General features: G+C 34.7%; 1 protein-coding gene across 2 annotated transcripts in view; it reads left to right on the top strand.

Annotated features, from left to right (window-relative positions):
- Positions 1–13,598: 13,598 nt before the first annotated feature.
- Positions 13,599–14,477, top strand: part of LOC111085420 (epidermal growth factor-like protein 8) — a 53,466-nt gene continuing 52,587 nt past the window's right edge. For both annotated transcript variants that reach the window (XM_022383889.1, XM_022383888.1), the window contains exon 1: positions 13,599–13,848. The gene's annotated coding sequence lies outside the window, so the exon portion shown is untranslated. The remainder of the gene's footprint in view (positions 13,849–14,477) is intronic.

The raw sequence follows: 14,477 nt of genomic DNA, 5'->3' as shown, positions 1-14,477 counted from the left end.
AATAAATACTATTTATTTGCTTAATCTATTTCACAGCATAACAGTTACTGTTCATGAAATTGTCTGTATAAATAGCGCCTCGACCATTATTATGGCTATCATAACCCATCCGACGTGATGAGCCCTAGTATTTAGTGAAGGACTTTGTCGGCACTGAATATGGCATATGCAATGTGAATGACGTATTCCAATATGTTCATCTTTGCTTTCATATTTAAGTTCTTAAAATTATAGCGTGTATCATCTGACACGAAATAAAATATCCTGGATAAGTATTGGCGATGTATTGGTTTTTTTTCTTCAGTCAATTCGTTATAATAGAATCAACAAAAACAGATGTTGCAGGCAGTAAAAAGAAGAAAAAAATGCTCTATCGAAACTATTGAGAAGTTAGTTGTTAGCAGCATTTTGTCCTATGTTGTGTCATAAAAATCAATGTTGTTCATAATCTGTGGATTTAAATGTTCGGGATAATTTTTTCTTGCCCTTTAGGAGGTAGGTTGAACTAGGTATTGCGAACTCCATCGAACTTACTGTTTCAAATGTTCAAATACTTTGAACTAGGTTACCAGCTATGTATTTATCCACATTTTGTCCTAAACTTGCATTATAGTAATCCCGATTAAGGAGTGATATTACACAAGTAAGTTTGCCACCACAATAACAGAGGATACGAAAGGATTAGTATGAAAGCTGCTGTGATGATTAGCGTGACAAAAAAGAAAGAAATCGTACTTATTGTAATAAGTAACTTTTATTGATATCTAGGATTACAAATTACAGAAATAGAATTAAACAAAGAGAATTCGCTGAAACTGTAGATGCTTGGTGGTTTAAAAAAGAAAGAAAATAGAACACTTAGGATTCGACACGATCGTTAGAAACAAAACACAAACCAAGAACTACTTTCAGGTCCGTTTAGTCCGTTCGATCTTAAGGAGAGAGAAATTTCACCACAATAAAGATTGAAATTAGATTATCTGTCAGTTAAGCCAGTTAGAGCAGGTCAACTTCACTTGTTACAGCTCTAGCCTCTCACGTGACTTTTGGATTTGTAACCGCTCAAAAACAGTCATCTTGGTTGTTGCCGTTATCAAACAGACCAGTGAGAAGAAAGAAGCTGCTGAAACTGACCAGGACTAGACGAGTGGTAAGCTTGTGAATCATGATTCGAGGTGGATTGATAATGAGGTTTCTAATTCAAATCACCTCATGATGGCTCAGCGAGAGCTTAGGGTTTATATAGCTAACATTTGAGGTTCAATCCCTGCAGTGGCACAGCTCACGAAGTCGAAAGTGTAACTTTGCATTTAATAATAAACATATAAATAGTTTAAGCCACGACTAAAAGAAAAGTTACAAAATTCCAAAATAAATCTTAATGTAAAACTATAGATATACTTCAACGCTGACATTGGCGTGCGTAATGTCAGTAACCTCTACAAGTTTTATACACGAAATTGTGTGTTTTTTCATGATTTCATAGTAGCGTGCGTAATGTCGCTAACCTTTACAAGTTTTATACACGAAATTAGGTGTGTGTTTTTTTCATCAGTTCATCGTAGCGTGCGTAATATCAGTAACCTCTACAAGTTTTATACACGAAATTAGGTGTGTGTTTTTTCATCAATTCATTGTACCTGTGTGATTGAACGATTAAGAAACGGTAAACGTTATGTGATCGATGTGAAGCTAAAGAACAAAGAAATATATCTATACCTTCAATCGTAAATTTTAGAGATGTATAAGATGGTTTTATGACAAATGATACAGATATTTAGAGAAAACAAACCAACAATCAATTTTGAAAATATTCTGTTCATTAAAAGCTTGGCTTATTTTCTTTCAACATCTGTGTTATTTAAGATTTCCACGAGTGTCGTCTTAATTTTAAGATGATTTAATACCTCCTTTTGGGCGTAGAGATCTCGGATTACAGCACGCGTGTCATTGTTATAAAGTGTAAGGATAAAAGTATCGCTAAATAAAAAAGCTATGTAGGGCTGGCTACTGAATTTGAAAAAAAAAGAACCAAACAGGATAGGGATGGAAGTGAACATATCACTCGATCGGCTAACGATCCCATAGAAGATTAAGTTGTATTGACTTTACATGGAAAATAAAACTCTTACATTACTGGCTTCGTCAGTTAAGTTCTCTTCTTTAATATAGCTGTTTCCTGATACAAATGCTTGTTTATAAATAGACAAGAAAATTGAACGATTTTCATTAGAATTGAACTAAGTATTTTAAGAATTCTTAAAATGAGAATTAATCCTATTAAAATAGATTAGGGTTGGGTATGGTGTAGTCGTTAACTTACCCAGACTATGACTCCGAGGGTTCGAAGTTCCCTTACCTGAGAAATGTGCACCACACTTTGGGGTCGTGGGTGCCGTATAAGAATACCAATCAGATATCATTAGTTGATCAGACAATAGTAGCCTAAAGAGTAGCAATGTACCGATATGTTTTGAAATAAAATCTTAATGGAAGAAGATATTAAATGTTACAATATGCAAAGTAAAACTACCATAGTTTCCATTCTTTCTTTTTTTGCATTATTTTTAGTGTTGTTTCCTTTTCTTACTGGTAGTTCCATAATCCGTTGCTTTTACGTTGAGCTAACTCATTAGTTTGTGCAGGTCGATTCTGACTGAGGATGTAAAGTCGTTGTTGAGTGTTGAATAAAAGGCATTTATCTCTTTGCGTCATAGAACAACTGATTCTGCCTTATAGTAAACCTGTCTACTCATATCAGACCTATAAATAAAACAATGCAACAAATAACTGCTCGATTTAAAGAGAAAGTAACTGTAATGTGTTGTTACACACACACATATATATATATGTATATATATATATAATATAAAATTGCCAAAGAAAAAAAAAAAGGTTCGGAACGTTCCTAAATGAAAAATATTATTGCCTAGTTTCTATAGTTTCAATTCCAAACATAGAAAAACAATCCTTTTGGGTAAGTAAACAGCTTGCTTAAACTGAGAAGTAGTTATCCGAATATAGTAAAAACCACCACGTTTTGATTTTGATTTTCTACGCTTTTTGCTGTAAGAACCAAATAATGTCCGCAGACCCAATGTCTCTCATCACCATGTGTCATCTGCTCGAAACAGGTTGGTTGTCATGGAGTACCATTGTTCTCTTCTTTCTACCGTTCTAACACAGTTACTATATGATGTTCCCATCCAGTCTTTGATGTTATCCATCCATATATTTCTTGGTCTGCCTCTTCCTCTTTTCCCATTCATTTGTCCTTGTATTTCATTTCTTCTTATTATATGTATAAAGTACTCACATTTTCTTTTCTTGATAATTATAAACTTGTTCATTTGTCTTACGTTATGTCCAAGATATTTTCATTACTCTCCTATAGATCCATATTTCAAATGCCTTGATCCTTTTAACATTATCCTTAGATATTGTCCACGTTTTAGCACCATATAGTAGGGTTGACCACATATAGCATGTGACTAGTCTCATTCGTGTTGTTAAGTTAATGTTTATTGATGATAATATTTTTGACGTGTTGTTAAATGCACTCTTGGATATTTTTATTCTTCTTTGAATTTCTACTTCGCTCTTACCATTTTCAGTGTCATATGCCATGAGTCTTATTAAGTGCGATAATTTCCTTATGCAATAACCCAGCTTACTTTCTGGTTCCAACTCTCAACCCTTTCATATGTAAATCAATTGGTCGGTGTAAAGCTTGTTTACTGGCTCCCACTCCCAACCCTAGGGTTAAAAACACTGCGGTCAAGGGCTGAGAAACACTGAAGTTAAGAAATAAGAAACACTTCACACAATGGTTACGAAACACTGCAGTCAAGGATTAAAAAAACATTGCAGCTTTTTTAAAAAACTAGAAAAATAGGAACATTTCATCAATCACAGTTTTACATGTTACTTTTGTACAAAAATGACTTTTATAGAAGCCGCAGAAGGATTTGTATTCATTGACTACACAATGAAACATAATACTGTAAAAAAGCACAACAGACATATTACATACATGATAATCTTAAAGTATACATAAAGACACAACTGACATATTGCATACATGATAATCTTAAAGTGTACATAAAGATACAACAGACACATTACGATAATCTTAAAGTGTACATAAAGATACAACAGACACATTACGATAATCTTAAAGTGTACATAAAGATACAACAGACATATTACGATAATCTTAAAGTGTACATAAAGATACAACAGACATATTACGATAATCTTAAAGTGTACATAAAGATACAACAGACATATTACGATAATCTTAAAGTGTACATAAAGATAAAACAGACATTTGACGTATGCTATAATTTCACTGAGCAAAATACAAAAAGACAAAATAAAAACAATTGTTAAACATTAGAGTATATTCATACAATCGTCATTCTTCTTTGACAAATGAATAAAACTATATCTTGATGAGCTTTATCAAAATAGAATTATATATATGTGTGTGTGTGTGTTTGTGTTAATTCACTTTATCAAAATAGAATTATATATATATGTGTGTGTGTGTGTGTTTGTGTTAATTCACTTTATCAAAATAGAAGTATATATATTGTGTGTGTGTGTTTGTGTTAATTCACTTTATCAAAATAGAAGTATATATATGCGTGTGTGTGTGTTTGTGTTAATTCACTTTATCAAAATAGAATTATATATATATGTGTGTGTGTGTTTGTTTGTGTTAATTCACTTTATCAAAATAGAAGTATATATATATGTGTGTGTGTGTGTGTTTGTGTTAATTCACCTAACTTGATTTAGTAATTTGATAACATTGTAAATATATATTTAATACGAGGAAATTCTGTCCTTCTCTATAGAATTCGTTATTAAACGCTTATTCCTTTCTCTGGAACATGCTAATTCACTATATTATTTGCCTCTACGTTTGTTACGGTTAAATCAGGTTAACAAACATTCTTGAGAAATAAAATTATTATAATTGATCTTGAGCTTGGTGACGTATCAAATAGTAATTACTTGTTTGTTGTTTTCAAGATGTTTTCATAAACATCTGAGGTGTTTATCAACTTTGTTGCAGAATGGGCTATCTGTGCTTTGCCCATCGCAGAATCGAACCTCCAATTTTAGCATTATAAGTACTCAAGCGTACCACTGAGCCGTCGTATAGGCATACTGATTAGTGGTTACAAAAAGAAAACCTTAGGATCATGCTACAACCATGACAACCAATAAAATATGGTTCCTATTTCCCCTTCTATTTATTACTTTACGACGTAATAGCTGTGGGATGTAATAGTCTAGTAAAGTAATATCTGTTTCTAACACACGCAGCAAATCAGTGTGGAGAAACTGTTTCCCACGACGATCTGACAGTTCTTTTGATTTTTCTGCTGTGACTTTTAGAAAGAAACTGAGAACTGTATGTTGGAAACTGATTGCTTTCAAGCTATGGGTCGGAGTTTAACTGCCTATAAAGGGGGTGGGGGGAGGAGTAGCGTAAAAAAAGAAATCAACACTGACCTCAGAAGCGGAAGACGCAAGACTATTACTTTGACTATGATGTTTCTTTCTAGTCACGTGCTAAAATGTGAGGTAGTGTGTTGTCTGCTCTAAGAAAAATATGAATGTGTTTGTAGTGAATCGTGAATGCATTTAGAATTTTAAATATCTGGGATAATGGTAATTGCAATCACGAGGCAAACAATAAAACTATATATTTTAAATATCTGACATAATGATAATTACAGTTAATAGCCAAGCAACAAAAAAAACATATGTTTTAAAGGTTTGTTTAATTATCATCAGAATAAAGAGAGCAAGCAACAAATACTTTACATTTTAAGTTCCTAACTAATTTAGATACAATATTGTTTCTGTAAGATACACGGCTTTTACGTTGAATATGTGCTAACGTCAGGCCTCTTGATACAGTTTCATAGCATAAGTCTTAAAGAGAACAAAGGAGCAGGTATACTGAACTTCAGTGGCTCCTTGTGCACTCATGGGCTGAAAGGCCAAGTCAGAGACCCCTACAGGATGTTTGGTTGGTTGTTGTGAAGCGGAAATCTACATAGTAGGCTAGCTGTTTCCATGCCTTCCAAGTATATGAAATCCCATTTTTAGCGACATAAGTCTGCAAGACTTACCGCTGAGTCACTGGAGGTCTGACCAGAAAAAAAGCAAGCAGTCAGCGTCACACATCACCACAAAAGCTTTGGTCAAGAAGATTGACTGTTACTTTTGGAATGCACTTAAAGCTGAAAGCGTAGAACGCGCTCAGCGAAATTAAGTCTTGAACCTCGGCCCACAGATGTGTAGTCTGACACGTTAACCAGTAAACTAAAAGAGAACGTCGTTGCTTTGTACCTTCATACTTTTATCAAATAGCTTATCAGTAATATTCAGGCTCACATTCTCACAATCTCAAACCAGCACTTTCTACAAGCTTCAGCTCAATAAATATCAGCTACTGTGTTATCTATTCTAGGTGTGTACGCTTTCTTTACATTATAATAATAATAATAAGAAAAAAATATTTGAAGCTTTATAATGCAATGTGCTCCATAGTTATGTGCTTATCCAAATGGAATAGTTTTATTAATTCCAGTGGATATTTTGTCATATCTTCCAAGCAATTTCTTGTTCCGTACTTTTGTAAAAGTGATTTTTTGATGGGAAAGAACATATCCTAGTTGGAAATACCAGTGGTTCACTTAAGTGGTTTAAATGTCAGTTTAACATATTAACAGATATATCAAGACATTTGTTTAACTAATCTGATGGCAGTTTTATGAAGAAACCTGTGCTAGGATTGGTAAATTGTAATGATAAGCAAAAAGTACAAACAACAACAACAGTAAGGAAAAAAAGAGCGCGATGGTAAAGTGTTAGGATTCAAATGTCTTTATCGGTTTTTAGATGCACATGGTAATTATAAGGTTTCACAGTTCAGCGTTCTATATCTGTTAAAAATATCATGTAGATGTAAATACAACAGTTGTCATGCGTTGCCGCTTTCTGTCAAAGCAATCACAGCAGCAATTCAAAATCTGCTCCTCCAGCGTTCAGAATGTTTTGCATCTGTGTTACAATGGATATTACAGCAATAATGCGCATCCCATCTGGGATGCTGCCCACTTCCCGGATACTTGCATCTTTGAGGTCTGGAACTGCTCGAGGCTTCCCGTAGTATACGGATAACTTCAGATACCTTCACATCCAGAAATAGTAAACGAGGTGCCTATTCACGAGGAGAGTTACATGAAATGATTCTTTAAGGAATGTGCTTACCAGAGAGGCACAATCCTGCATAAAAACCATAATGTCTATCACATTACGTTGTTGCAGCATGGAAACCACACTGATTGTGAGCATCGCATGGCACCCTGCAGCACTGATTGTGCAGGTTTGTATTCCATGTGCTGATGGTTCTTCAACAAAGTACGTCCAATTACAAAGTTAGCTGTGAGACCACAACACGCAATCACCTTAGCGTCATGAATGTGAGTAGAAAATGTTACATGTGGATTAGTTTCCAACCATATAATACAGTTGAGCGTGTTGATACTTCCAGAAAGGTGAAAAGTATTTTACCAGTGTATAAGATATTGACAGGACATTAGTAATTTACTTCCCATCTTGTAAACAAATGCAACGTATAATGAACATGTCGCTTTTAAATCCGTCTTCTTCAACGCTTGAACGCAATACAGCTTGTAAGGAAACATTAGCAAAGTTGACAGCGAAAAGTGGGTTCTTAAGATATACAATAGTAGGTGACTATAGAGGAACACATTCTTTGTTATTAATCTCATGGAAAAGTGGGTTCTTAAGATATACAATAGTAGGTGACTATAGAGGAACACATTCTTTGTTATTAATCTCTTAGAAAAGTGAGTTCTTAAGATATACAATAATAGGTGACTATTGAGGAACACATTCTTTGTTATTAATCTCTTGAAAAAGTGGGTTCTCAAGATATACAATAATAGGTGACTATAGAGGAACACATTCTTTGTTATTAATCTCTTGGAAAAGTGAGTTCTTAAGATATACAATAATAGGTGACTATTGAGGGACACAATTGAGGGCAGATCACCAGCATCTACCGAAACTAATGCTGAAGTCAACCATGCTGTAGTAGAACAAGCCAGCTCAAGTCCACAATAATATAGCAGTGCGTGTAATTTTGCCCAGATCTGTTTTTCTCAACTTCAGCTGTTCGTAAGGCTTTTAAGAATCCACTTTCATTATTACCGGTTTAACCTGGGTTTTCAAATTTATTTATAAATTTACGCAAAGCAACATTAGAACAAATCCCTCTGCGGACGTTATGATATTTACGGTATTCCAGAGAGCTGCTTCGGTAGTGCATCTCTTGGTGTAATAGCCTTTCACTAGCTCACCTCTCAATAAACTCAGTTTCATATTGGTTGAATGAGATACATGCCAATATCCTGGTGGGTATTTTAGTTTTAAATCCCTCAGGCTCCAAAGGGGCCTAAAAGATAAGATAACTAGGGGTGGTCAGAAACTGTTGTTTTTCTTCACCACGCTCGTGGAATTATGGTTATATGAAAGGTGGAGATTAATAATTTTGGACTAAGCTGGTAGGAGTGGGTATTAATTTGAAACGTGGGTTTTCAATGCTGAACTAACATTGCAAAGCGTCTCAAGATATCTGTAAAAGCTGTATATGTGAAGATCAGTGAACAAGATGAAGGAAGGAAAGGTCTATATACACATAGTAGTTTCTCATGGTTCTCCACCCAGAGGCTCTTTTGGGTCCAGACGAGGCAAACAGCATATATATTAAAATGTTTTATTTAGCTATGTTATTTTCTGAATGAGCTACATTTTGATCTACAGACCTATTTATACCAATGTGAAATATGCGTGGCGCCCAAAGTGGCTACATGTTACAGTTGTGGCATTTACATCCCATGATATCCTTAACATTCTGTGCACTTTTACCTTCCCATGCCACAGAAGATGTGACGTGCTGAACCGCAAAACTCTCATGATGACCACTCTGTACTACAGAGCGCCATCAGCGAGCTTATATCAATACAAGTGGAGAACCGTAGTATTAGTTCTAGCTTAGTCTAAAAACTTTCAAGCATGCACATATTGGCTTTTATACGTTTGATCAGGCAGGCGGTAACACTGCCCATATAAGGATGGTTCGGATTGTTCATCGAAATGGTATTTTAAATATCTTCTCAATAGGTCATCAGAACTTTAAAATAATATACAGTGTTTCCTTTTATAACAATATATGTGTAATAATTGAGTCACAAGTTCTGGGAATGTGTGTAAATATGACAGCAAAAAGTTTGAATTTCTTGTTTTCTTTTTTATTACATGATAACTCAAAAACGTGACGTAGTTTCAAACGGGGTATCCGCTTTTATAAGTATTATTAATAACTAGTAGTAATTAAAAAAATCATAATTCTAGTGTAAACGATGTTATCATTACCCTTTGGTGTTAGCTTTTTTACAGACATTTGGTATTCCTTTAAAAATGTTGTATACAGGGTGAAACACGAATTACCAGCCAATAATAGATAAACAATAAATATTACATTTGGAACACCATTGTATTTAGAACTTGGTTATAAATACAACGTTTCTATGTCTATTGAAACTTTACATTAAAAAAAACAAGCAAACAAGTAAAGAAAAAACTTTATTTACTTCCGTTTTTTTGAAAAGTTTTTCTTTACTTGTACACGTTTTACTTCCCTTTACCCTCCGAAAAATCAACAACTAAAGAAACTATTTTCTAGGAAATGCAAAGCTTACATTGCACGAATGTTTATTTCCATCCGAAGGTCGAAAACGTTCCTATTTCGTAAAGCTTTCCCATCTTTCAAGCTAGCAGCTGACTTGATATTGATGTATATACATGTCTGCATGAATTCCTTCGTGGTAAAACATAACACACGTGATGTTTACGTAAGGGTTCGAGCGTTTCAAGGATTTTAAGGTTGAATATCGGAATTGGATTGGTTAGCAAAATATGAAAATGTTTCATAAACGTATCGTAATGTTGTTGTTTTTTATATAAAACCAAGAGTAACAAATGTTCGAAACAATCTCCTCTCCTCAAATCATGACCTGGCGTGGTCTGGTGGCTATGGACTGAACTCGCAATATGTGGGTCGCAGGTTCGATTCCCGTCACTGAACCTGTTTGTCTTTAAAGACATGGGGCGTTATAAAGTGACGTCCAATATCATTATTCCTTTGTAACTAGCAGCCCAAAAGTAGGCGGCGGGAGATATTGATTAAGCTGTCTTACCTCTAGGGACGTCTACCCCAGATATCCCTTGAGTAGCTTTAAGCGAAATTGAAGAAACAAACAAATACCTCAAATCAAATATTTTTCCTTAAGGACAGTTATCAGAAATACTATGCCTACAAATGGTTATATATATTTTAAAACTTACTAAGTTTTGAGTTAAAAAGAAAGATACAAAATGCTCTCAAATGTTATCCATTCTCTAACACAAGTGCAGAACGCACGTTATCAGGACAATTTCACAAGTGCAGGTCTAAAGAGGTCACGTAAAGGTGGTATGAGAAACCAGATGTTAAGTTGACCACCATATATTTTACCAGGTGATTTTACCTTTATTCATTGTACAACCATCTGTAGACACCCAATATACACTATATTGGGTTTATTGTTTTCACAGACAGATTTCAATAACTACAGAGAAACTATACTAAAGCCAAATTTAGATTTGAAATGCTCTACGATAAGAAAGAAAAATGAGAGATGTAGAGAGAAGAGGGAGAGTTTTTGTCGTTTCAGACAAGAAACAAAGTTATCACTTTGACAGATGAAACCCGTTTATGTTGTTTGTATATGTCAAGTACATTTCTCTTAGTACCTGAGGCGTTCACTCAAAGCAAGACAGCGCAGTAACTTACACGTAAGGGCAACCTGCGAGTGACTAGCTCATAAACACAACAGCAAGATCAAGGCACGAATAAACACCTTCTGTCTAACACCCGCGAAGAATGAAAATGTATAACAAATACCCAAGCATTTTGTTAGCACGGCTGCAACACGTGCAAAAACAAAATAATGCCAAGTTTCTTTCATGCCAAAATATTTACTGTTCACACAAATAACCAAAATATTTACTGGGCACAGACTTGTTTCTGGTAATTTTAAATCTTTGTATTTGGTTTTACATCTGTAGAATTCTATGATGTACTGAAAGCAATCAGTTTACTGCCTTACGGCTTTTTTTATTTATATGAAGACCAAATATGTCAAGTATAACTTCAGAAACACTCTGAATTAATTTAATTACGAAAAAAATTGATTTAAACAAGAAGGAAGCCTCAATGCCCGCGGCTGTAATTAGATCTCAAATCGGTCAAGAGATGGAGCTACGAATTAAAAGTTTGTACTTGTTTGTTTGTTTGTAATAAAGCACAAAGCTACACAATGGGCTATCTGTGCTCTGCCCACCACGGGTATTAAAACCCGGATTCTAGCGTTGTAAGTCCGCAGAGTTTGTACTTGAAAAAAATTGCTCAGAGCCACTTTATGAGCCGCTATGTCGCGGCTAAATATAAATAAATTAGAGAGGAACTGATCGGGTCGGGTTTAGTTTTTGAGCCCATAATGTATTTAGTCGACGAAATTTGAAAATTAATTTGAGTTCATTACTCTAATTGGATCTCATCTTTTGCTTTAATCAGTTAAAGAAACTACACAAAATTATAAATCAAGCGTTATCTATTGAAACAGGTCAAAATATCACGTGCTGTATCCGAACAAGCTAAGACTTTTCTGGATTGCTAGTGGGTATGACAAAGACATACACATTGCCTGAAATCTCAAATGAAGGGCGGTTTGATCTACACCATTCCAGTGGCTTCTGTATGTCTAGAAATTGGCACTCATTCCCACGCAGCAGAAATTAGCCTATTGGCGACCAGATCATGTGTAGGTTGCATAGTTCAGTAATACTTAATGGTTTACAAATAATGCTGTGTTGATGACGGGTATATATATAAGCACAATTTAATGTCAAATTAAATTACAATGTCATTAACTTCAATACCGACGACTGAAAATTATTGTCACAGTTATAACATAACATGTTATTAAATATATACATGCAGCGTCCTCTAGTATTCTCAAAAAAACAAAAAAAAACAACTAGAAACATTTCCAAGGAATTACGCCACAAATTAATGTGTATATATTTTTTCTCATCACCGACACAACCTCAGTATGACACCAGCCACAAGTATTCGTACTTTTATCAAAGAACCAACAGAATTACTAAAGCCGTCTGCGTTATTACTAAAATATCTGCGTGATCATGAACATTTACTACTAAAGGCCTTTCATTCATACCCCTGGGGTCAACACAGTTACTTTAAACAGTAATTTTTTAGTCGAATCATCTACCAAATCCCCTTTCATTGTTGCCACTGTGCCAACACAATTACCTCAGCAATTGTTCTAGTGACATCAATCACCATTCTCATTTCAATGTTACCATTACGTCGACGCATACTTCATACAGCAATTTGCCTAGCCTTACCAATCACGAATTCCTTTACATTGTTCCCACTGCGTCAGTACAATTACTTCAGACAGTAGTTTTATTAATGATACTAGTCACCACTCTCTTTACATTGTTCCCACTGTGTCAACTCAGCTATCTTACTTACAAACTTCCCTATGTTACCTGAGATATCAATGCATTTCACCTTAACCACAATTGTTTAGATGTCATTACAACAATATGAACCTTTAAATCAGATCCTATGTTCTTACCTTCTTGCTTCTATATCTATGTCACCCATTAGTACTCTTGCGACATTGTTAAGCAACCTTTTAATACCACACCAACTAATTCTGGTCATACTGTTAAAGTTACACAATAATATATATATATATATGAGTTTCGTTTGTATTTTTAGCAATATAATTTCAAGCATTGGATTAAACAAATGAAGTAACACTCAATGCTGTCTTATGTCTTCTCATGTTGATCTCTGATGTTTAACTCAAAAATATCTCATTTCCATGTGTTATGTTTCGTATATACATTCTTTTGAGTGAGTTTTAGATATCGTGCAATCAGAGTTAGAAACAAACAAAAGATATTAGTACCCTACCTACGCATCATGTAATGCCGGTGTTGGTAATTAAAGAGAGCTGAAACTTAAAAAAACAAAACTAAAACCAAATGTTTAATATACAACATATAAAATTTTCAAATAACAAAAGAAAATTTTGAAGTAATTCGTGTTAAACGCTTCATAGACTTATGCAGTCAGACACATTGCCCGGTTGGATGAAGCATGAAAATGGACGTAAGTTAGCAGGCCACCGAAAAAAGAAAAAAAAACACACACAATTTAAAAAAAAAACTAAGCCGGCAGGAGCCAACGGGTCTCGTCCATGGTCGAACCACAAAGGGTCGAGCCCATGATTTCTGCTGCACCTGCCTGTAGTCACGTGCTTACTCAGTGAATGAGATAGAGTGCGTGCAGACAACCACGTGCTTCTCGCGAGAATTTGAGGTCAGTCACTATTTCGCATCACGTTCGGTAGGGTGACAGTGTGTGATAACCACATCTGTTTGGCTTTAGAACGTTTGACAGTGTGTAATAACTGCATCTCTTTGGCTTTACAACGTTCAGTGAACAGTGTGAATCCCAGCCTCTGTCATAAACGTTTTAAAATTTATAAACGGAACATTTAACTCATTTTTAAGTATGTTACTTTAGTGTATTTAATTTACGAGTAAACAAGTATCCTTTCACCTTAATAATCCCAATGTACGAGCAGACTAACCAAGGTAAGATGTATAAGTACTGAATATCAATAACTTCTGAGTGATTTGTGTTCCATCTGAATGATTAATTGATGTCTTCATAAAGCAGACAAATTTAAAGCCACAGATGGAAATTAATTTTTATAATATTATAAACCACTTTACGTGTTAATTCGTACTGAATATATGTGTTTTTTCTTTTTCTTTTTAGCTATCGAACATGACGTGTTTTAATAAAACATTTTGCATGTTTTGTATAGAGAGATTAAAGTAAGATAACACCATGGTCATTACAAAGTGATTATGGAGCCGTAAAACGATTCCATAGCTCGAGCACTTTCCAAAAGTGGTTGGTTGGTTGCTTCCGTGTGCTTTTGATAAAGAAAATACTATTCCCTTAAAGCGCTTGAGCTTTTAGGTACATTACTAGATGTTTGTAAGGTTTGCTAATCCTGTTTATTTGAGAAACATAGTATGGTGTCTTAATTATTTGATAATGACGACCAACTAGCCTTTTTTAAGCTCCATTTTAGAAAATATATTTTCAACCGCCATGAGAAACTGTGATAGAAGACTTCACGATACAGTAAAATGTTGTATTTTCAGTTTGTAGAAACCACTAAAATGGTTCTGACAGACATTTCTCCCGATCA

Source organism: Limulus polyphemus, unplaced genomic scaffold (genome assembly GCF_000517525.1).
Source record: "Limulus polyphemus unplaced genomic scaffold, Limulus_polyphemus-2.1.2 Scaffold381, whole genome shotgun sequence".
NCBI lineage: Eukaryota > Metazoa > Arthropoda > Merostomata > Xiphosura > Limulidae > Limulus > Limulus polyphemus.
The sequence above is the reverse complement of the archived record's forward strand: the minus strand, read 5'-3'. Positions and strand labels throughout refer to the sequence as shown.